Below are 24,387 nucleotides of genomic sequence, written 5' to 3'. Positions count from 1 at the left end.
GTTTGACTTTTGAGTCGCATAGTTGCGTTCTTCTGTTGAGGGCTTTCATACATTTATAAGGTTTCTTTCCAGAAGAATCTTCTATTGTTGAATGAAGTATGAGTGTACACTAATAATTTCATCACATTCATTGCACTTACTGTTATGTACTTTTTGATGAAAAATAAGATTAGAACTGTCTAAAGACTTTCACATATTCATTACATGTATAAGGTTTCTCTCCAGTATGAATTCTTTGATGTCATGTGAAGTATGCTTTCTAGTTTAAAAACTTTGTTCCATTCAATACATTTATAGGGTTTCACTCTAGTATGCTCCTCCTCTCCCCCTCCCAAGGCTTAACTATACTAATTACATTCCTGAGGTTTCTTTCCAGTGTGAATTCTATAAGGTTGAATAAGCTAAAGTTTTTCCCACATTTATCACATTCACTAGAATTTTCTCATGTAAATTCTATGATGTTTAATAACTTCTGAATGATTGCTGAAAGTTTTTCCATAATATATATATATATATTGCATTAATAAGGTTTCTCCCCACTATGAATTTTGTAATGTTTAATAAGGGTTGACATCTGGCTGAAATTTTCCCACATTTCATACACTCATAAGGTTGCTTTGGACTCCAGGGTGAATTCTTTGATCTTGAATAAAGATGGAATGCTCACTAAATGCCTTACCACATATATTACACTCATGGAATTTTTTTCTCTTGTATGAATTTTTTAATGTTGAACAAGGTTAGAACTCTGGGTAAGGCCTTTCCCACATTTGTTACATTCATAAGGCTTTTCTCCTATATGAATTCTATGTTTAATAAGGCATGAACGATTACTAAATGTTTTTTGACATTCATTGCATTCATAGGGTCTCTTTCCAGTGTGAATTCTATGATATTGAGTAAGGGATGAGCGGACACTGAATGCTTTCCCACATTCATTACAATGATAAAATTTCTCTCCAGTATGAATTCTTTGATGATAAATAAGGTATGTACTCTGAGTGAAGGCTTTCCCACATTTATTGCATTCATAGGGTTTTTCTCCACTATATATTCTCTGATGTTTAATAAGAGTTGAAATCTGATTGAAAATTTTCCCACATTCCTTACACTTACAAGATTTTTCTCCAGTGTGAACTCTTCAGTGTTGAATAGGGACTGGGTGATCACTGAAGGCTTTCCCACATATATTGCATTCATGAGGCTGTTCTCCAGTGTGAATTCTTTGACAGCATATAAGGTGTGAGACCTTATGGAAAGGCTTTTCCATATTTATTACAACCATATGGTTTCCTCTCCATTATGAACTCTCTGATGCTGAATAAGAGAGGAACCAGTACTAAAAGTTTTTCCACATTCATTATAGATAAAGGGCTTCTTTATATTATGTGTTCTTTGATAATGAGTAAGACTGGAACTCTGATTAAAGACTTTCTCACATTTACTACATTTAAATGGATTCTCTCCACTATGAATTCTCTGCCTTAGAATAAAATGTGCTCTCTGGTTAAAGGCTTTCCCACATTCCTCACATTTGTAAGACTCTTTGATTGTTTTCCTGATCTACAATAAGGTTAGAGAACTGACTGAAATCTTTCCAGCATACACTTTGCTTATAGGGCTTTTCTTCAACACAAATCACATGATGATTAGGATTGGAATTGTGACAGGAGGTTTTCCCACAATGACTACATTCATAGGATTTTCCTCCAATGGAAATTATTTTATCCTCATTAAGGACTGAGCTCTGACCGAAACCTTTCTCATTATGTTCACAAGGAATTTGAGATTTGTTGGTATTTTGAGGGTTGCTACTCTGTAAATTCCATTTAAAGCACTAGCTAAACGTATCATGCTGATAGGATTTCTCTCCTTAAGGGACTCTCTGATTTGAATTTAGGGCAACAGTTTCTCCCAAATTCAGTACATTTCTCCCCAGTGGGAGCTGTCATTGCCATTGGCTTAAAACCATTCTCCTGGGGAAGAGAATTCTTTAAATTTTCCACTGTTATCTTTTCCAGTTTTTTCACTAAATTTCCAACCCACCCATCAGAGTTACTACATTCAGAGCCTTGAGAACATCCTGGGTGAGTCTTTCTGATAGCATCCATTGTGATTCCATCTCTTCAAGAATTTCTTCCTTTCGATAATGATCACTGTTGGAAGGGTTGTGGGAAATTTGGGACACTATTACATTGTTGGTGGAGCTGTGGACTCATCCAACCTTTCTGGAGAGAAATTTGGAACTATGCCCAAAGGGCAACAAAAATGTGCATACACTTTGATTCAGAAATACCACTACTGGGTCTATAACCAGAAGAGATCATGAAAAAGGGTAAAAACATCAGTTGTACAAAAATATTCATAGCAGCCATGTTTGTGGTGGCAAAGAATTGGAAATCAGGTAAATGTCTTTCAATTGGGGAATGACTTAGCAAACTGTGGTATATGTATGTTATGGAACACTGTTGTTCTATTAGAAATCAAGGAGGGATGGGAATTCAGGGAAGCCTGGGAGGATTTGCATGAACTGATGCTGAGTTAGATGAACAGAACCAGAAAAACACTGTACAGCCTAATAGCAGCATGGGGGTAATGATCAACCTTGATGGACTTGCTCCTTCCATCAGTACAGCAATCAGGGAAAATTTGCTCTCTGCAATGGAGAATACCATCTGTATCCAGAGAAAGAACCATGGAGTTTGAACAAAGTTCAAGGGCTATTTCTTAATTTAGAAAAAAAAACTCATATCTTATTGTCTGATCTTGTTATCTCTTATACTTTATGTTTCTCCCTTGAGGATATGATTTCTCTCTCATCACACTCAATTTGGATCAATGTACAACATGGAAACAATGTGGAGACTGACAGTTTGCTTTCTGTGGGGGGTACGGGGAGGGAAGTAAGATTAGGGGAAAAATTGTAAAACTCAAAATAAAGTCTTTAATAAAAAAATTTCTTCCTTTAAATTCAACTCCTCATTTCTTTTATGACAATCTGAAGAAATAAATACAAAATATAAAATTTCATCTGATCAGAAAGGAAGTTGCTAGAATATAATGTGTATATCCCAAAGAAAATTAACTTTTAAATGCCAAGGTGAGGGCAAGTTGCAGTGAATATGCTAGCCCAGAGAGTGAATAGGTATTCATACAACCAGAAAAGATTGGTGAAGCACCATAGAGTATAGCTAGACACACCTCATGTAACTTGTATGATACATCATACAAATAGACACATACAAGCTACATACTTAATAGATAAAAGGTAATCTTAGAGGTAAAGACACTATTAATTAAAGGGGACTAGGAAGGACCTCCTGCAGAAGGTGATAATTGTTTTGGATCTGGAAGGAACTCATAAAAAAAAATTGGTAATGGGGGCAGCTAGGTAGCTCAGTGGATAGAGCACTGGCTTTGGAGTCAGGAGGTCCTAAGTTCAAATTCAGCCTCAGACATTTAATAATTACCTAGCTATGTGACCTTGGGCAAGTCACTTAACCCTATTGCTTTACCCAACAAAAACTGGAAATGAAAAGGGAAATCATTCTAGCCATGGGGCTCAGCCAATAGGAAGACATAGAAATCAGAGAATGCCATTGGCATTTAAATGTATGGGGACAGGGGGATAATGTGATCAGATCTATGTTCCTGGAAAGAGACTCTGAGAGCTGTGTAGAGATTGGAATTGGGAGAGATGAGGCAGAGAGGTCAATTGGATATTGAAATAGTCCAAGATAAGGAGCGGCTAGGTGGCACAGTGGATAAAGCACCGGCCCTGGAGTCAGGAGCACCTGGGTTCAAATCCGGTCTCAGACACTTAATAATTACCTAGCTGTGTGACCTTGGGCAAGCCACTTAACCCCGTTTGCCTTACCAAAAAAAAAAAAGAAATAGTCCAAGATAGAGGATTTGAACTAGGGTGATAGCTGTGTAAATAGAGAAAAGAAGACAAATGAGAGACAATGTGGGGAAAGAAATTACAAGATTTGGCAACTAATTGGATATGTGAGGTGGGGAAAGATGATGCCAAAGTTGTGAACTTCAGTGAATGGAAGTAACAAGGAACTACAGAAGAGATATAGAATTTGGGGGAAAGAGAATATTAAAAGAAAACCTGGGGTGGCTAGGTGGCACAATGGCTAGAGCACTGTCCCTGGAGCCAGGAGTACCTGAGTTCAAATCCAGCCTCAGACACTTAATAATTACCTAGCTGTGTGGCCTTGGGCAAGCCACTTAACCCAGTTTGCCTTGCAAAAATCTTAAAAAACAAACAAACAAAAAAAAAAAAACTTAGGACAGCACCTTAGGAGAATTACCCCACAGTTAGCATGTATAAGATGAAAACGTACAAAGGACATTGAAAAATATTCAGTCAGGTAAGAAGAGGACCAAGAGAAAGCAAAGTCATGAAAATCCATAGAAAAAGTATCTAGGAAGAGAAAGTAGTCAGCAGGGTCAAATACTGTAGGAAGATCAGGAACAAGAACTGAAAAAAGAAAGTTATTGGATTTGGCAATTAAGGGAAGACTGGTAACTCAGGCAAAAGCTGTTTCAGTTAAATGTTGACAGCAGAAGTCACTTTGCAGAAGATTTAGAAAAGGAGAAGAGACATAAAGGCACTAAGTAAGTTTAAATAGTTTGTTCAGGGAATTTACTTGTGAATCAAAGGAGTTTCAGGAAGGCAGTAAGGACAGTAAGATTGAGTTAAAGTTTTTAAGAGCATATGTATTCAAGTCCCAAGTCAGTTTATATTCCAACTAGTGATGTGTGTGTTTGGCAAGTCAGGTATTGAATGACTATGGAGATTCTTGGGTTCTAGTGGGGTCCTTTTTGTGGCAATTGGTCAAATGAAAATCTGTAAAATATTTACAAAAGTTCCCAGCACTTAATAAATGTTTGTTCCTTTTTCCTTTCCCAATTATCTTATATTAATCTTCTGAATAAAAAGATGATAGTTGGTATCAATGCAATTTCTATTTCGTATTGCCCATAGAGATTTCAGTTATGTATTTAAATATTTAGAATTAAATTGTTCAGCTCCTCCAGTCTTATTCTGATGAATCACTGTGCTATGGACATGACTCTAGGTTTCCAAAGACTATGAAAGCTGAATTTGAATGTAAACTCTCCAACCTTTACCATGCTAGAATTTCTAGGATGGCTAGCTCTGTCAATAGACAAGTCTATCTTCCAAGGTTCAACCTCATAAGTTATGGAGAAACCCATCATCAGTAGCTGATTACCAGCTAATGAGTTTTTCTGGCCACAGCAACAAAGAAAAATGTGAAATGTGTAGCTCTATTTCTGAAGGGATGCTGACATGATCAGGAGAGAAGATGTTAAGAATCACAGAGTTTGTTGGTTCTCTAAATGTGACATTCTAGACCAGAGGCCAGCAAAGTGGTCATATGTTAGAGAGGTGAATAACATTAATCTTGACATTCTTGCCATAAATGAAACCAAAGAAAAAAGGAAGTTGTAGCAAAAGAAAGATGGTTCATGAAATATTATTTCATACCAACATCAGCTATTGAGGATAAAGTAATGGAGAAATGCTACAAAAAATGTATTATGACTCTCCAAATTAAACCAATATACCTTCTACTATAAGACAGCATGTTTTGAGAAGAAGGAATGAGAAAAGCTAATAGATTTCACAGACACCTCATACTTTTTAGCATGGACACTTTTTTTTGAAAAAAAGTTATAAGGTGCTAGTCATAGCAATAATACCATATTTTAACAGGTAGGAGAAGGTATTCTATTGATGTAAATATCTTCCTAAAAAGGCTGTCTGTTTCAAGAAGACATTAGTAAAAATCAAGAAGCCTGAGAAAAAGGATGTGCATACAAGTGAAACAAATTCTCCCTGAACTATTTAAACAAGTAACTGCAACCTGTAAAGCCCACATACATTTAGTGGTTATTATGAAATTCTGAAGATCCCAAAGGTTTAACAAAAGCTAGGTATGGTTAATTAGTAATGGGGAAAGAATCCATTCAAGGAGAAAAATTTTTTCTTAGATTGGGAAGCTGCTCAAATAGGGGAATAGGAAAGCTGCCGAATATGACAGGCCATGGGTAAACAAGAAATGAACTGAATAAAAGAATTCAAAGAATTCTTTGAAAAGGACTCAGAAATCTGTAGTCTTAAGACAAAGAGCATACTTAGGGCCACCTGGTGGTCATGGTGTAATACACATGATCAGGGATGAAAAGAGAATGGGAAAATGAATTACACATAGCTGTTTTGGTATCATGGGAGAGACTCTAGAAAGATTCCTACTCACAAACTTTTGGAATAGACAGTTCAGGGTTCTAAATTCAAAGAATGATAAATAAAAATACACAGGATGTTCCAGATCTAATGTAGATAGAACTAGATAATTCAATATAATCAAACATCCGGTAATAAGAAGTTTTGAAGGTAGACAAAATAAGAAATCTGTCCTTACAAAGTACTACTGTATGCAAGACCAAAGAACTGCCAGCACTCTGGTCCATCTAGAAAAAGAATCTGGGAGCTTACCAACCAGAGAATCTTATTTCTATAGCAAGCAAGTAGAAGTATCTACAATAAAGAGTAAGATCATTGAAAACTTATGATCATAAAGCCTACTGGGCTAAGAGCTGCAAGTTTGGTGGAAGAAGAATTCCAAGTTATTGAATCTCTGAGAACTCTTTTTTTTTTTAGGTTTTTGCAAGGCAATGAGGTTAAGTGGCTTGCCCAAGGCCACACAGCTAGGTAATTATTAAGTGTATGAGGCCAGATTTGAACCCAGGTACTCCTGACTCCAGGGCTAGTGCTCTATCCAATGTCCCACCTAACAGCCCCTGAGAACTCTTTTAAAAAAGCATATTAGTAGGGCCTGAGATACAGCTCAGGTGTTTTAAGAGTCAAATATTCAGTTTAGCTAAATAGGGAATTCTACTCAGATAGCTACAATCTTTTGCCTCTTCCTCTTTTTTATTTTATTTTAATATTTAATATTTATTTATACTCATTTTGTACAAATAATGTTTTTATACATTAATAAAATACTCTTGTTTAAAAGTAAACAAAATACCCCTCCCCCCAAAAAATATAAACTCTCTTGAGAGATAAAGCAAAGGGGAGAGAAAAAAATTAAAATAAAAAAATAGTAATAATTGTAGGTAAGGCCAGGTAGCACAATGGATGGAGCACCAGCCCTGGAGCCAGGAACACCTGAGCGGATATCTGGGCCTGTACACCCAACAATCACCCAGCAGTGTGACATGCAAGCCACCCCAACCCCACTGCCCTGCAAAAACCAAAAAAAAAAAAAGACACAAAATTAAAAAAAATAGTAATAATAGTAGGGGTGGCTCTGTGGCAGACAGAGCATTGGTCCTTGAGCCAGGAGCACCCAGGTCCTCAGACATCCAACAATCACCCTGCTATGCGGCCCCAGGCAGGCCACCCAGCTCCATCTGCCCTGCACCCCCCCCAAAAAAGGTAATAATAATAATAAATGTGCTTCAGTCTTTGTTCCAACACCAACAGCTCTATCATGGGTGGATCACATTCTTTATGATCTATCATAAAAGTCATTCCCATATTTTCCCACCATTGCCACCACTGATCACAACTCCCTCCTTTCATATTTCTCCACTACCATGTACTATATTTTCTCTCTCCTTTCACTCTGACTCTGCTGTAGGGTAGCTGAGTGGCGCAGCAGACAGATCCCTGGCCCTGGGGCCAAGAGGCCCTGCCTGAGCCCCCATACCACCCCTTAGGCCCAGCATCCACCTGGCCCTATGGTCCCGGACAGGCCAACCAATCCCAGCCCCTTGCAAGAAGTAAAAAAGAAAATGTGTTATATCTGACCACTCTCCCCCCCATGGTCCATCGTCTCCTCCATCACTCACATCACCCCCTTTCCCCCTGTCCCCCACTTCTTACTCCAGATGCCTATACCCCATTGAGTATATATGCTGTTTCATCTCCTAACCACCTCTGATGAGAGCAAAGATTCCCTCATTCCCCCCTTCCATATCATTGCAATAGCTCATTGTAATAAAGAAAAATCTTATTATATGAAATATCTTGGCCTATCCCCCCTCTCCTTTTTCTTTCTCCCATTACATTTCCCCTTTTTCTATTGACTCCATTTTTACGCCACATTTTTATCTTCAAATTCAGCTTTCTCCTGTGCTTCATCCACAAAAGCTCCCTCTACCTGGTCTGTTAATTGAGAAGGTTCATATGAGTATCATCAGTGTCATTTTTCTATACAGGAATACATGCAGTTCATCATCATCAAGTCCCTCATATTTTCCCCTTCTCCTCCAATCTCCATGCGTCACCTGAGTCCTATATTTGAAGATCAAACCTTCTGTTCAGCTCTGGCCATTCCAACAGGAACATTTGAAATTCCCCTGGTTCATTGAAAGTCCATCTTTTTCCCTGGAAGAGGACATTCAGTTTTGCTGGGTAGTTTATTCTCGGTTGCATTCGAAGCTCTTTTGCTTTCTGGTATATTATATTCCAAGCCCTATGAGCTTTCAATGCAGCTGCTGCTAAATCCTGTGTGATCTTGACTCTGGCTGTGTGATACCCCTGGCTGCCTGTAACACCCTCTCTTTGACTTGGGAGTTCTGGAACTTGGCTATAATATTCCTAGGGGTTTGTTCTTTGGGGTCTCTTTCTCAGGGGGATCGGTGGACTCTCTCCATTTCTATTTTGCCCCCTGCTTCTAGGATATCAGGGCAATTTTCCTGTAGCAATTCTTTGAAAATAATGTCAAGGCTCTTTTCCTGATCATGACCTTCAGGCATTCCAATAATTTTTAAATTATCTTTCCTAAATCTGTTTTCCGTATCAGTTGCTTTTTCAATGAGATGTTTCACATCCTCTTCCAACTTTTCATTTTTTTGGTTTTTAAGTAATGAGTCCTAATTTCTTGGAAATTCATCAGTCTCCCTGAGTTCTATTCTTTGTCTGGAGGATTTGTTTTCCTAACAGAGCCCTCCCATCTCTTCTTCCATCTGGCCAACTTTGCCCTTCAAAGCATTCTTCTCCTCAATAACTTTTTGAACTGTTTTATCCATTTGACCTAAGCTGGTTTTTAGCATGCCATTTTTTCAGCATTTTTTTGGATTTCCTTGACCAGGCTGCTAACCTCATTTTCAGGTTTCTCCTGCATCTCTCTCATTTCTTTTCCCAGTTTTTCTTCTAGCTCCCTCACTTGATTTTCAAAGTCTTTCCTGAGCTCTGCCATAGCCTGATCCCAATTTCTGCCTTTCCTGGAGTCTTTAGATGCAGGAGCCCATGCTTCCCCATCTTCAGACTGAGTATATTGATCCCTCTTGGGATCATAGATAATATATTTCTCAATGGTGTTCCTCTTTTTTCTCTGCTTGCTCATTTTCCCAGACTAATCCTGTTTTTGGGGTGCTTCCTGAGCTTTTGGGACACTCCCACAAGGGTCTCAGTGTGTGAGGCTCTGTCCTCCCTCCTGGTCTGTGAATGGACCATATGCGCCCCCCTCTGCCACAGGGCTGAGGTGGGGGGCCCTTGCTGTTCAATGGGGGGGGCCTAGACTACAATCAGGATCTGAATGTGTTCAGAGCCCCAGAGTCCTGTTCCAGGGGCAGAGGACAGAGGTCTGCATTCTTTCTTCACTCCCCTCCCTCAGCTCAATGGGCTCATGCCCTGGGGGCTCCTGCTTACTGGCTGGATCTGGGCTTCGGTGGCCAAGCAGATAGCTGTGTGCCCTGAGGGCTGGACTTCATGTGCTCCCTCTGGCAGAGGTGCCCCCCCACCGCTGTTCCCCCAATTTGTGCCCGGTGCTCCCTGGGGCATAGCTCAGGAAACTCCCCCACTGCTGCGAGCCCCGGCTCCCAGTGCCCTGGGGCTGCTTCCAGGAGGCTGAAGTTCTTTAGCTCTGGCAGGCCACCCCTCTGGGGGGCCGCCCCTCTGACCCAGGGAGCAGAGCCTTTCTGCTCTTTTCCAGGTTACCTTGAGTAGGAGAACTGCCTCATTGGGTCCCTCTGTAGGTTCTGTCTCTTGACAATTTAGTTAAAGTCCTTAGTTTAGAAGATTTGTGAGAGAGCGCCTAAGACCAGATCTACTCTTGTCGCCATCTTAGCTCTACTCTAAACTTGCAATTTATGAGAGAGTTTCCCAGGTCTCCGCCCCCTGCCTCTTCCTCTTTGGCCAAAATACACTACCCAGAGTTTACTAAGCTGATTGATCAACATTACCATAATAAGGATTTAAAGGGAGGGAAAAAATCCAATTTTAGAATTGTAATGGGTCATGTACTTAAAATATTGATGATGACAGTCAGTAGAATCACTAAGATCTCCCCCAGTTTGACCCTAAAGACCATCTAAAAGCTAGATCCTAAGTCTGATTACATGGGTCAGAGAAATTTTCAAATTCTTTGTGTGGCCTCTGTCATAGAATTACATACAAGTCCTTCCTTTAGACAGTCACAGGTTGATGATGAACTAATCAGAGATGCCAGAATAATATTGCTAGTGCCTTTTTGTTTGTTGATGATGACTTCAAAGGCAGGGACAGTCTTTTATCTCTTTTTGAATCCTCCCACAGGCATTGTAGATGGTTAATAAGATAATAACTTCCATTGTTATAGAGGAGAAAGTACTGAGTGGATTTCCTGATTCATTTTACTAATCCAACCCAAATTCCTCTACCTGTCCCCTCCCTCAAAGCTTGTCACTATTTTATGTTAGGTAACTTTCCCACCTTGAACATTCTACTTGATTAATTTCTTTCCCTCATCCCCACTTTACTCCTTCATTTTCCCATCTAAATCATTCCTCTTTCTTGTTCTTTCCAGCTAAAATATTCTTCCTCCTCTGTTGTCCAATGATTCCTACAAAACAAAACTCAATTGTCATCTCCAATTAGTCTGCCCTGATTAGCCCTACATTTTCTTGGCACTTATGTTCACTAGTAATGTCTTGCTTTACACTTGTTCCATATGGTGCCAACAACTGTTTCCTAATTATTTCATTTTCATCTACCCAAATCTAAGAATGGACTCTTCCAAGGCCAGGATTATACCTTTTATTTTCTTTGTTTCTAAAACCACCCAGCAAACTAAGGAACATAGTATAGATGCTTTGCAAATTAGTATCGGGTCTGGAATCAAGAAGACCCACATTTTGAGTTCAAATCTGGTCTTAGACACTTACTAACTGTGTAACCCTGGGCAAGTCACTTAATCCAGTTTGCCTCAGTTTCCTCATATGAAAAATGATGAAACAACAAACAAGACTAAAGGAAGGAAAAATTCACCACCTACTAACTCACCTGAGCAGCTGTCTCTCAAGGTCTCTCTCTTGGCAGTTCCTTGCATGTCTAGGACCCATGGCTCTTCTCTTTGCTTCACCCAGAAGATCACAACAGGTTTAGATACAAGAAATCTTGTATTGAGAAAGAAAATAGGGCCTGATTTAACTTGGGTTAAAAGGGCCAACCCAAGCTCAGACCCAATCCTTGGATCAATAGACACTAGGAAGGAAGAAGAAAGAACCATTCCAGAGAGACTTCAGTAACAAAACCTAGAAAAGCCCTTCTCTCTGGAAGAATTCCAGGACAGTACTACCCAATGAGGTCATGCCAGTCAAAATGACCTTGGTCCTGGAAACTATTAGCTTACATCATCAGTTTATTAGAAATGGAGGGAAACTCTCACTTCTGGGTAAGTCCAAATTATATCTTGGGTTTTTTTTTGGTTTGTTTTTTTTTTGCAAGGCAATGGGGTTAAGTGGCTTTGCTTAAGGCCACACAGCTAAGTAATTATTAAGTGTCTGAGGCCAGATTTGAACTCAGGGACTTCTGACTCCAGGGCGGGTGCTCTATCCACTGAGCAACCTAGCCGCCCCCAAATTGTATCTTGGTGATAGTTCTGGGTCAAAGGCAGTGAGGCTATTTCTCCTAGAGGGAATTCAGAGGATGGGAAATGTGCAAGTTCATAGGGAAGTCATGGAAGTAAATACTTCTGAATAGAACATTGTATGGTCAAGGAACAGGAAAAAGAAATTATCTTTTCTGTATCAGTATAAGATCAAGAATTCTCCATCCCTGAATACTTGAGTAACCCTAATTCACCCAAATCTTTTGGACCCGTAATTAATCATAAAACAGACAGTTAAGAAGTTCAGGTCTTTGTCCCAGGAAAAGATCTTACCTGGTGAGGCCATGTTCTCATAATTCTCCAGCATCACATCTCTGTAAAGACACCTCTGAGCAGGGTCAGATATTCCCACTCCTCCTGGGTGAGATACACAGCCACATCCTCAAAACACCACTGATTCCTGAAACAACATGTTATTGCTACAGCCTTCAAGAACTCTATTTGGAGATCAACAAAGAGGAATCAACCACCTTTCCTACTTTGGGATAGCACTAATTATTAGGAAGTTTTGCACAGTTAGTAGTATTTATCTTGTTCAAAAAATAACTCACATTCAAACAAAGGAAATTGTGGCTAAGTTAGAAAGTCCTCCAAAGGGATGAAGAATTAGGGTAAAGAAGGAGCTAGACCCAAATTAGAAGATCAAGGACTAGTTTACCTGTCAGAACTATGGAAAGGGGAGCAGTTTGTGACTAAGGAAGAGCTGGAGAACATCACTAAAAAGAAACTAGATGATTTCGATTACATTAAATTAAAAAGCTTTTGCACAGATAAAACCACTGTAACCAAGATCAAAAGAAATGTAGTAAACTGGGAAACAATCTTTACAACTAATGATTCTGACAAAGGACTCATTTCTAAAACATACAGAGAACTGAGTCATATTTTTTTTAAAAAAAGCCATTCCCCAATTGACAAATGGTCAAAGGATATGCAAATGCAAATTACAGATAAGGAGATCAAAGCAATCCATAGCCATATGAAAAATTGCTCTAAATCATTAATTATTAGAGAAATGCAAATCAAAGCTTCTCTGAGGTACCACCTCACACCTCTCAGACTGGCCCATATGACCAGAAAGTTTAATGATCATTGTTGGAAGGGATGTGGGAAATCTGGGACACTATTACACTGTTGGTGGAGCTGTGAACTCATCCAACCCTTCTGGAGAGCTATTTGGAATTATGCCCAAAGGTCAACAAAAATGTGCATACCCTTTGACCCAGCAATACCACTACTGGGTCTATACCCTGAAGAGATGAGGAAAAAGGGTAAAAACATCACTTGTACAAAAATATTTATAGCAGCCCTGTTTGTGGTGGCAAAGAATTGGAAATCCAGTAAATGTCCTTCAATTGGGGAATGGCTTAGCAAACTGTGGTATATGTATGTCATGGAATATTATTGTTCTATTAGAAACCAGGAGGTACGGGATTTCAGGGAAACCTGGAGGGATTTGCATGAACTGATGCTGAGTGAGATGAGCAGAACCAGAAAAACACTGCACACCCCAACAGCAACATGGGGGTGGTGATCAACCTTGACAGACTTGCTCTTTCCATCAGTGCAACAACCAGGGACAATTTTGGGCTGTCAGCAATGGAGAATACCACCTGTATCCAGATAAAGAGTCTTGGAGTTTGAACAAATTTCAAGGACTATTCTCTTTAACTTAGGGGGAAAAAACCAGATATCTTATTGTCTGATCTTGTTATCTCTTATACTTTTAGTTTCTTCCTTAAGGATGTGATTTCCCTCTCATCACACTCAATTTGGATCAGTGTACAACATGGAAACAAAATAAAGACTGACAGATTCAAAACTAAAAAAAAAAAAAAAAAAGGAGCTAGACCAAATGGAGTTTAGATTACAAAAACCTGGAGGAATTACCCCATAGAATATCTCCCTCAAACTTAAAGGATGCAAATGTCCATTATTCTTATCAGGGCTGACAAGAGGGTTGTGGAAAAGCTCCAAAGAACAGCACACAAAGTTTCTAACAAGTTCTTTGTCCAGGAAGCTAAACTCTAGTTGGTTGTTTCCAAAAAAAAAAAAAAGGAAGAACCTTTTACAAATTCCTGGGAAAAAAGTTCAGATTTACTTCTGGAAAAAACTCTATGAGCTTCCAAACTGTAGACTTGGCAAACAAAAATGTGCCAGACAGACTAAGGAAGAGGAGTCGAGATTGAGCTCAGAATGTAAAGGTCACTGAGCTCTTTTATTCACTTTTCATCCAAAAGACTCAGCAGCTGGTAATGGACAGGAAGAAAGACTCAGACTGCCTTGAAAGCACCAGAGCTCACTAGTACATTTTCAGAAAGGAAGGATTCAAGAAGAGCCCAGAATTTCAAAATGGAGAAACAGGGTTAAGAGACAGTAGGGAGAGCAGTGTTTTTAAAAGGGAAGAAGGGAGGAAAAACATTCAAATATTCAAATGAGGAATAGTGGATAAGGATTGGGAGAAACTATTGCATTTTAAATATAAAGATAATTTAAATCTAGCTATGTCTAAAGCTAATAAAGTTAAACGAACACAGGAAAGCCCAGGTTCTACAAAGTGGGAAATATCACTTCTAATTCCTCTATTTTACCGTTACCTCCTATCATTCCATCTCTCTCTCTTTGCATCACCCCTTACTAACCCTATCCTTCACCATCATTAAGACCTCCAGTCTCTCTGTCCTCCAGCAGATTCTTGGATCTTTAGCCTTGTTCTGATTTCACTTTCCTCCCTTTCCAATTCTGACTCCAACTCTACAGTATCATCTGCTCTCAAAATCTCACTCCTTGTCTTATCACAGCCCATCTTTTTGTGAAACCTCAACCTGGATTTCCCTCCACCTTCTTCCTCTGCCCATGCTAATGGGCTGTTGAAAGGACTTGTAGGAAGTCACATAACTGGGATGCCTAATTACATTTTAAATTCACTGGGCCGTCACTGGAGCAAGGAAAGGCTTTTTTTTTAATCTCTAGTAGATTCATTATCTCACTCTTCACAGATTCTATTTGAAACCCTTCTCAAGCCTCTTATCTACAACTTCGCCTCTCCTCCTCCTCTTCTTTCAGCTAAAAATCTGACTTCTATCTTTACTGAGGCTATTAGGCTCCTTCTTCCATTCTCTTCATTTCAAAATCCCATGAAATTATCTCCATTCTTGACTCCTGTCCTCTAATATCCAACAATAACAAATCCCTTCTCCTCACCAGAGCCAAGCCCTCTACATATACAGTTGACTACATTCTTGATTTTTCTTCAGCAAATTGCAATCTCTCTCTCTCTCTCTCTCTCTATATATATATATATATATATATATTTGTGTGTGTGTGTGTGTGTGTGTGTGTGTGCATTTCAAATCTTCAATCTCTCCCCGTTTACTGGCGCTTTCTCTACTGTTTTCAAACATGGGCTACCCCCAGGAATCCTGATTTATATCTAGCCACTGGACCTAGAAAGCTCATGAGAAGTGAAACTGGGGACTTTGCACAGCCTCCCCCCCACCCCCAACTCACTTGCATGTCATGGTATCACCTCCTCCATGTCATGATCTTCTTCAAAAACCAAGAACAAACAACAACAAAATATATACTCATCTCTCCTCATCCTTAAAAAAAAAAATCTTGGGGCAGCTAGGTGGCACAGTGGATAAAGCACCTGCCCTAGAGTCAGGAGAACCTGGGTTCAAATCCAGTCTCAGACACTTCATAATTACCTAGCTGTGTGGCCTTGGGCAAGCCACTTAACCCCTTTTGCCTTGCAAAAACCTAAAAAAAAAAAATTTTCATTAGACTCTACCATCACCTCAAGCCACGATTTTATATGACTTCTTCCTTTCTAAGCCAAATTCCTAGAAAAAGCTGTCTCCCCTTGCTACCTGTACTTTCTTCCTCTCATTCCTTTCTTCCTATCATTCACTGCATTAACCCTGTAGAATCTGTCTTCTAACCTTATCCCCCAAAATGAAACTGCTCTTTCCAAAGTCACCAATAGAATCTCTTAATTCTCCCAAATGATGTTCTTTTATCCTCATTCTCCTTGACCTATTAGCTACATTGATCCTGTTGTACATTTTCTGGGTACTCTCTCCTCTGGGTTTTTAATGACATTTCCTTTCTCCTGGTTCTCCTCTTACCTAACTGCTCTTTCTAAGGTTCTTCTGCTGGTTTGTCATCCTTAACACTCATTCTAACCCTGGGCATTACCCCAAGCTCACTTCTAGGCTAGCGCTCTCTCTCTCTCTCTCTCTCTCTCTCTCTCTCTCTCTCTCTCTCTCTCTCTCTCTCGTTCGTTCTCAGGAGACATTGTTATTCTTCAGTCAAATCTGCCTGACCCACAGCACTCCATCCCCTGTCTCTGGGCAGAGTCATTCCCCAGGTTTGGACTAAATGTTCTCCCTACTCCTCTGCCTCCCAAAAATCTCTTCCTTCAAGATTCAGTTCATATATTACCTTCCATGTGAAAGTTTTCCTGCTCCCTACAACTGCTTAACAGGCATCACAAAGGGATCCCTTTCCCAATCCCCATTTAACAGATATATATATATATATATATATTATATATATATATATATAATATATATATATATTATATATATAAAATTGGAAAAAATTAGTAATGTAGGGAGAGCAGCAGTTCTTTTGCAGGCAAGAGGAAAAGTTGTTAGCTTCATTGTCCAAGTGGTAGGGATTAAGCTCCCTTTTACCTGAACTCAGGTAGTGACCCAGGGGGTGATGGGAATTGAAAGGAATTTTCATAACAATTCAAAGAGTAAACTGAATTCAGAAAGAAGTAGTTGGGAACAGAAAAAAGTAATTCAAAAGGCATATTTAAGAGCTTCAAGCTGGATACTGTGAATCTGACTTTCAAAGGAGTTGAAAAAGGTCCCTCTTATAAGAAACTAAAATAGCTAACAAACCCTTCCTCAGAAACTCAGTGGAGAACTAACAGATAGCAACAGTACAGCTCAGCTATGATTTATTTCCATATAATCACAGAGTTTTAGAGTGGGAAGGGAACTTGGCAACAACATATAAGGCCAATGCTTGAGAAACGGCTAAATAAATTGTAGTATATCAATGTATTATAATATTAGAAGTGACAAGAGTATACTTCCAAACCTAAATGGAGGTCAAATAGCTGAAAATCCCCCATCTTGGCATAATCACTCAGAAAAAAACCACAGAACCTAAATCCACAAACTTTCTAATACTACAAACATGAATTTTTGGGAACAGTGCCTTGCCTATCCACATAGCACTGTCCAAATGGGAACCCTCTTCCTCTCTCTTGATGTTTAGGAATTGAGTTTTTAGATTTCTGTCTAAAGGGGAAAAAAAGGTAACCAGACAGAGAAGTTCATTTTGAAGATGAAGGATCTGAGATCCCCAAAGGTTTGGTTTCCATCCCCTTCTTTTTTGAGCAAAACTCTGGAGAATATGTAGAACTGAAGGATCACACCCTGAGACTTCCCAGTTACTCCTGTCATGGGTTAATTTTTTTAAAAATGTATTGTATATGGGGCAGCTAGGTGGCTCAGTGGATTGAACACCGGCCCTGGAGTCAGGAGTACCTGAGTTCAAATCTGGCCTCAGACGCTTAATAATTACCTAGCTGTGTGGCTTTGGGCAAGCCACTTAACCCCATTGCCTTGCAAAAACCTAAAAATAAAAATAAAAAATAAAAAATGTATTGTCTCTTCAAATTATGGAATAAAATAAGCATTTCCATAACACAAATTTCCAGTAAATTACAATAAATTTCCACAACCACAGTTTGATGATCAAAACCCCTCAGATTAAAAGCATAACTGTATTTGAGCATGAGCAAGGTGGTGGAAGTGTCAGGAGAAAAGGGGGGATATAGGAGAGATCTTACAAAAGTAGAGTACTTACTACATTATAATCAGCCTTTTCCTATAGACTACCAGTGAAGGAAATCCATCACCTCTCCAAGTACCCCCATTTTCAGTATAAGAAAAATTTAATTGTCTGAAAGCTTTTCCTGACACAAAACCTAAATCTGCCTCTTCAAAATTTCCAGTCATCACTCCTATTCCTACTCTCTGTGATCAAACAGAATAAATGTAGTTTCTCTTCCATGTGAAAATCCTTGAGATCAATATGAAGAAAGCATATCCCCATTGAATTTTCTCTTTTCCAAGCTAAACATTGTCTGAATTGAACACAGTATATTCCAGATGTGTCTGATAGAGTACAAGAAAATTGCTAGTGCTTTACATAGAAACCTAATGTGTTGGCATTAAACTATTAATGAAAAGTCCAGCCAGTCAGTCAGCTTGGACTGTATCCTGCTCATCTCTCTCCCCATTTTTCATCAAGAACAATTTGTAATGAATTGTGGTATCAGAGTCATTGTGGTACAGTGGGAAGAGTGTTGGACCTGGTGACAGTCTCCCAAGACAAACTGTGAACTCCTTGACTGGCAGGATTCATTCATTCTGCATATTCTTGACACTTAGTAAAGTGCCTGCTTTAATAAATGCTTAATGCTTTGACTTCCCTCTCTTTCCCTCCCCTTAATGGTTATTCCAGATAGATACTGAGATCTCTTCCAACTCTGAAATTCCATAATCTGTGATCTGAGGAGCTCCAGGGACCCCTGGAGCTTGCTATCCTGCTTGCTATCCATTTTATTAGTGACTTTGATAAAAGCCTAATAGATATCAGCTATCTATCAAATTTCCAAATGTCACAATTCTTCTGGAGCCCATAGGTTTTCAACAACTGATTTAAATCATAGCTTAAGTGTTGGAACCATTTTTTACATCAAATTTTTTTTATTAACTTAATAAACATCAACAAAAGTAAATGTTTCAGCATACAAAGAAAAAATAAGTTTTTATATAAAATTGTGAAATTTCATGTATTTGTTTTCTTAATGCATATTAAATTAAACACTATAATAACAAGACTATTTTTAGGGTCATCTTCTGAACTTGCTTCTATTCTCATTGCTATATTTTCAGTGTTTTACTGATGCTTTTTTCTCTCTTCCTCTTTTTTTTGTTTATCTCTCCTCATCAGTTTGATAAAGGCCAAACAGGCATCAGCTGGGGCAGCTAGGTGGTGCAGTGGATAGAGTAGTGGCTTTGAAGTCATAAGGATGGGAATTTGAATTCAGTCTCAGACTCTTGACTCTTAACTAGCTGCATGAACTTGAGCAAGTCACCTCCAGAGTCATCTCCAAGTGTCTTGAGTCATATCTGGCCCTGGAGGAGTAAGTGAGGCTGGTGACTTAGCATGGCACCCTCTCACTCAAATCCAATTCATGTGCTTGTCATGGCATCTTCTCCCTAATGTCGCGATCTTTGAAAATGAAGGACAAACAAATTCATTCCCCAATTGACAAATGGACAATGGATATGCAAAGGAAATTTACAAATGAGGAAATCAAAGCGATCCATAGTCATATGAAAAACTGCTCTAGATCATTACTTATTAGAGAAATGCAAATTAAAGCATCTCTGAGGTACCACCTCGCACCTCTCAGACTGACCAATATGACCAGAAAGGACAATGATCAATGTTGGAAGGAATGTGGGAAATCTGGGACACTAATACATTGAATGTGGAGCTATGAACTCATCCAGCTATTCTGGGGAGAAATTTGAAATTATACTCAAGGGGGGGGGCAGCTAGGTGGCGCAGTGGATAAAGCACTGGCCTTGGAGTCAGGAGTACCTGGGTTCAAATCTGGTCTCAGACACTTAATAATTACCTAGCTGTGTGGCCTTGGGCAAGCCACTTAACCCCATTTGCCTTGCAAAAACCTAAAAAAAATTATACTCGAGGGGCAACAAAAATGTGCCTACCCTTTGATGCAGCAATACCACTACTGGGTTTATACCCTGGAGAAATTATGAAAAAGGGTAAAAACATCACCTGTACAAAAATATTCATAGTGGCCCTGTTTGTGGTGGCAAAGAATGGGAATTCAGGGAAACCTGGAAGCATGAACTGATGCTGAGTGAGATGATCAGAAGTAGAAAAACATTGTACACCCTAACAGCAAACATGGGGGTGATGACCAACCTTGATGGACTTGCTCATTCCATCAGTGCAACAATCAGGGACAATTTTGGGGTTATCTTTGATGGAGAATGCCATCTGTATCCAGAGAAAGAATCGTGAAGTTTGAACAAAAACCAAAGACCTTTAATTTAGAAAAAAAAGTTATCTTATGTAATTCTGCTATCTCTTACACTTTATTTTTCTTCCTTAAGGATATGATTTCTCTCTCATCAAATTCAACTTAGATCAATGTATACTATGGAAACAATTTAAAGACTAATATAGACTGCCTTCTGGGGTGGGGGAAGATTAGGGGAAAAATTGTAAAACTCAAAATAAAGAAAATCTTAAAGAAAAAAGAAAATGAAAGACAAACATTAACAGGTGTCAGCTATCTATCAAATTTCTAAATGACATAAAGCTAGGTGTCAAAGTGGATTTAGTGCAGAGGTTCTGCTTTAAGACTGGGCAAGTCACTTAACCCTGTTTGCCTCAGTTTCCTCATCTATAAAAAGAGTTGGAGAAGGAAATGGCTAACCACTCTAATATCTTTGCTAAGAAAACCCCAAAAGGAGAACAGAAGAGTCTAACACTACTGAGCTCATCAATTCCCCCAGTCTCTCCCCTTCCCCCTAATCCCCATTAAAAGTTATGTGCACCTCAAGGCAATACCTGGGGAGCTCACTTAATTAAAATTAAATGGTTTTCTTTGGACCAGATAGAGTCTGTCTCTTTGAGTCAAGTCATAGCTCTGAGATCCTGTCTCTGTTGGTTAATGAAGCTCTCCTTATATCCAGCAGCTGCAGCAGTTATGAAGCGGGGACAACTAGTCCTGGTTTTTACAGTAGTAAAGAAGTTGATACTCACTGACTTGTGCTACCCCTTGGAACCTCCAGCATCCTCCAAGGCTAAGGTGCTTCCTCCTCTTGGAAGCCTTTCCTGATCCTGAGAGTGCCCTCTCACTCCTCAAATTCTGTTCTATTTAACTGTGTAAATGTTGTATTCCCAAGACCCCCAACTAGTCAATTGTAAAGTCTTGCCAACTACCTTCATAAGGCTCTCACGTACTATTCCCTTCTCTCCACTTAAAATGCTCAAATTCATGCCCTCTTCACCTCTTGCCTGGATTATTGGATCTGAGTGCTCTCCCTGATTCTAGTCTCTCCCCGCTCTCCACAGGCATCCTTCACAAAGGGGGCAAACTGATATTTCTAAAGCATAAGTTTGAACACATCACTCTTCTCTTGCTCAAAAACCTTCAGTTGCTCCCTATTGCCTCTAGGATGATATTATTATTGTTAATGATAGTGATGATGATAATGAGGATAGCCTCTAGTATTTCCATACCTTTATATATAAGGACTCACCCTTAGCCCCAGGTCGAGGGTTCAGGATGTGCTCACAAAAGGAGGGAGCTGGTCTCAGATGGAAGTGCTGCTGGACCACAGATCCCCGGAAAGTCTCCTCTGCAAAGTGCAAAGTCCGAGGTTTCTCTTCAGCCGCTCTAGGCTATGCAAAGGACTCAGTGTCTTCGGTTTTTTTGTTGGGTTTTTTTGGAAGCTCAAGAACCCTTCAGCCAAATCCCTTCCAAAGTTTTGCCCAACTCCACTGCTGCCAAGAACACCTACTTTATAGGGGCTCAGTCAATATGCATTTATTCAGTTTCTCTTACTTGGAACTAACTGTATACAGTACAAAAGGAGGAGGTCTGGGCCCTCAAGGTGCTCATATTCTATTAAATATAGACAAACGAATTTACCAAAACTCAATGGAGAGAAGTGGGGGCAGAGAGACATGCTTGGTTTTCATCTATATACTCCAACATACACTGTTTTTTGCAAAAATCAAAGAAAAAAAAAATCCTACCCTTTACAGGAGACTTTCCCAGCCCTTCTTAATTCCAGTGCCTTTTCATAATTATTTACTATTTATCCAGCATATAATTTGTTTATATTTATTTGCTTTTTTAATTTTAAATTTATTTATTCATTCTTATTTTGTACAAATGTTTTTATACGTTAATAAAAATATTCTTGCTTAAGAGTAAACAAAATACCTCTTCCCCCAAAATATAGACTGTCATAAGCAATAAAGTAAAGGGGAGAGAAAAATTAAAATTAAAAAATAATAGTAATAATTGTAGGTATGGTCAGGTGGTGCAGTGGATGGAGCACTAGCTCCGGAGCCAGGAGCACCCAAGCCCAAATCCGGCCCCATACACACAGCAATCACCCAGCTGTGTGACATGCAAGCCACCACTGCCCTGAAAAAAAAACAAAGAAAAAAATCCTACCTTTTACAGGAGACTTTCCCAATTAAGAAATTCCAGTGCCTTTTCGTAGTTAATTATTTACTATTTATCCAGCATATAATTTGTTATATTTATTTGTTGCATGTTGTCTTCCCACTAGAGTATAATCACTTAGAAGACAAGGATTTTCTTTTTGTCTCTTTTTCTATCCCCAAGAGGATCTTCATAAATATTTGTTGATTGACTGAAGGCTCAGAATTTTCCAGGTAATCTTCTATTTCTATCAGCAGATCAGCTTCATTTCAGCTCCACTGGTGCTTTTAACCCCTATTCTTTCCCCACCCACCTCCACTATCCCATTAGATTGTAAACTCCTTGAGGACAGGAACTGTCTTTTTCATATCTGAATTCAGTGCCTAGTACAGTGTCTGGGTCTATCTTAGGCATCTAATAAACGTTTATTAAACTGACTTTGCAACTGCCTCACCACCGAGATAACAAATCCTCCAACAGACCCGGGCCGGTGTGCACTTGGCTCCCTAGGTGGGCAGCACTCACTCCTCCAAGGAGAGACTCGGCTTCGGGTCACAGAAAGTTTAGGGAAACTGGCAGGTTGTAGAGAACCGACTCTCAATCTGGAGCCTTGACAGGGACAGGTTGTGTCCCAGGAAAGGGTTGCAAATCAGGACCACTGGCAATCCTGAAAGCCCAGCTCTCCAGGACTTTACCTAGACCCGACTCCTTGGGATCTGTTCCAAGGAAATTCAAGGCCCGAATGTCACTAACAGCAAGGCTGGCATCACAATCTAGGTGCTGAGAACTCTGGACTTGCCTTCATCCAGCTCTAAAACCAGGCCCTAGGCCCAGCCCCACCCACCAACCGAAGCCCTAGCCCCAGTTTTCAACCCTAGTCCAATCTCCCCACTTTGTTCTAAACCCAGACCCACCGCAGCCCTAGGCCCACTCCTCAATCCCAGGCCCAACCCTGCTGCCCGCCCCCTCCTGCCCTAGCCCCGCCTCCAATCCCAGCTTTCTGTAGGTAGGAGGATTTAGGAATCGGATCTCTGTCCACACCACCCCCTTTGCTTTGAGGGGTTTTTTCCAAGGTTTTTGCAAGGCAATGGGGTTAAGTGGCTTGTCCAAGGCCACACAGCTAGGTAATTATTAAGTGTCTGAGGCTGGATTTGAACTCATGTACTCCTGACTCCAAGGCCAGTGCTCTATGCACTATGCCACCTAGCTGTCCCGACACCATCCCCTTTTTAAGTGTTGTATTAAGTGTTATTTTAAGTGTTTATTGGGCTTTCTATTGGCCGCCACTGGAGAGGTGAGAGGCTCTCCTTTCTGGCTGTGGGACTTGAACATCCTCTTGAACTTCGCCTCCAGGTGCTCAGAGGTTTCCCTTCTGGCCGAGCGGGCTCGGAGGTGAGATTTCGAGACTTCTTCTGGCATTTAAACTGGCTCCAGCCTATCTTTCCAGCCTGACTCCTCTCACATACCCTTATAATTCCCAGCCATCTTGGTCTCCTTGCGGTTCTCTGTCCCAGACATTCTGTCTCCTTCCTTAGCGACTGTCCTTTGCGCTGGCTGTCCCCGGTTCCTAACATGTTCTCGGTCCTCACATTGCTCCAACACCCCCACCTCCAACCCACCCCACCCCGGAGACTGTAGCTCCCTGTACGACTCAGCTTCAGGTGTTACCTCCTTCCAGAGGCCTTGCTCTTAGAGATTCCCTCCATCCTCGGAAATTACTTTATATTGATTTGGGTTCATCTAGTTCCTTCACAAAAGAATCTAATTTTCTTAAGGACTAGACTAGCTTTTGTTTTGTTTTGTATCCCCAGCAACCAGTTAAAGATCGTTAACTTTAATTGAGCTTCAGATTTAGGTATTTCTATGAAGCATTTTTCTGAGGCCTCCATATGGTAGCATTTGCCTTGGATAATCATGGATAGAGCAGCTAGGCCTAGAACCAGGAAGACTGGATTCCCATGTGCCTTTGGACACTTACTAACTTCATGACCCTGGGCAAGTCCCTTAACCTCTGCCTTAATCCTGGATTAAAAAAATGGCAAATCTCTCCAGCATCTTTATCAGGAAACACAGCAGGTCATGAAGAGTCAGACCCAGTTGAACAGCAACACATTACAAGACAACCTTAGCTTTGTTTTTCTTTTTCATGAAGGGCAC

At 40.0% G+C, this 24,387-nt stretch overlaps 1 pseudogene; it reads right to left on the bottom strand.

Moving 5' to 3' along the window:
• Nucleotides 1-604: 604 nt before the first annotated feature.
• On the bottom strand, nt 605-23,748 carry LOC141499455 (uncharacterized; annotated as a pseudogene).
• Nucleotides 23,749-24,387: the final 639 nt, after the last annotated feature.

Source organism: Macrotis lagotis, chromosome X (genome assembly GCF_037893015.1).
Source record: "Macrotis lagotis isolate mMagLag1 chromosome X, bilby.v1.9.chrom.fasta, whole genome shotgun sequence".
Lineage (NCBI taxonomy): Eukaryota > Metazoa > Chordata > Mammalia > Peramelemorphia > Peramelidae > Macrotis > Macrotis lagotis.
This window is presented reverse-complemented; position numbering and strand designations above follow the sequence as displayed.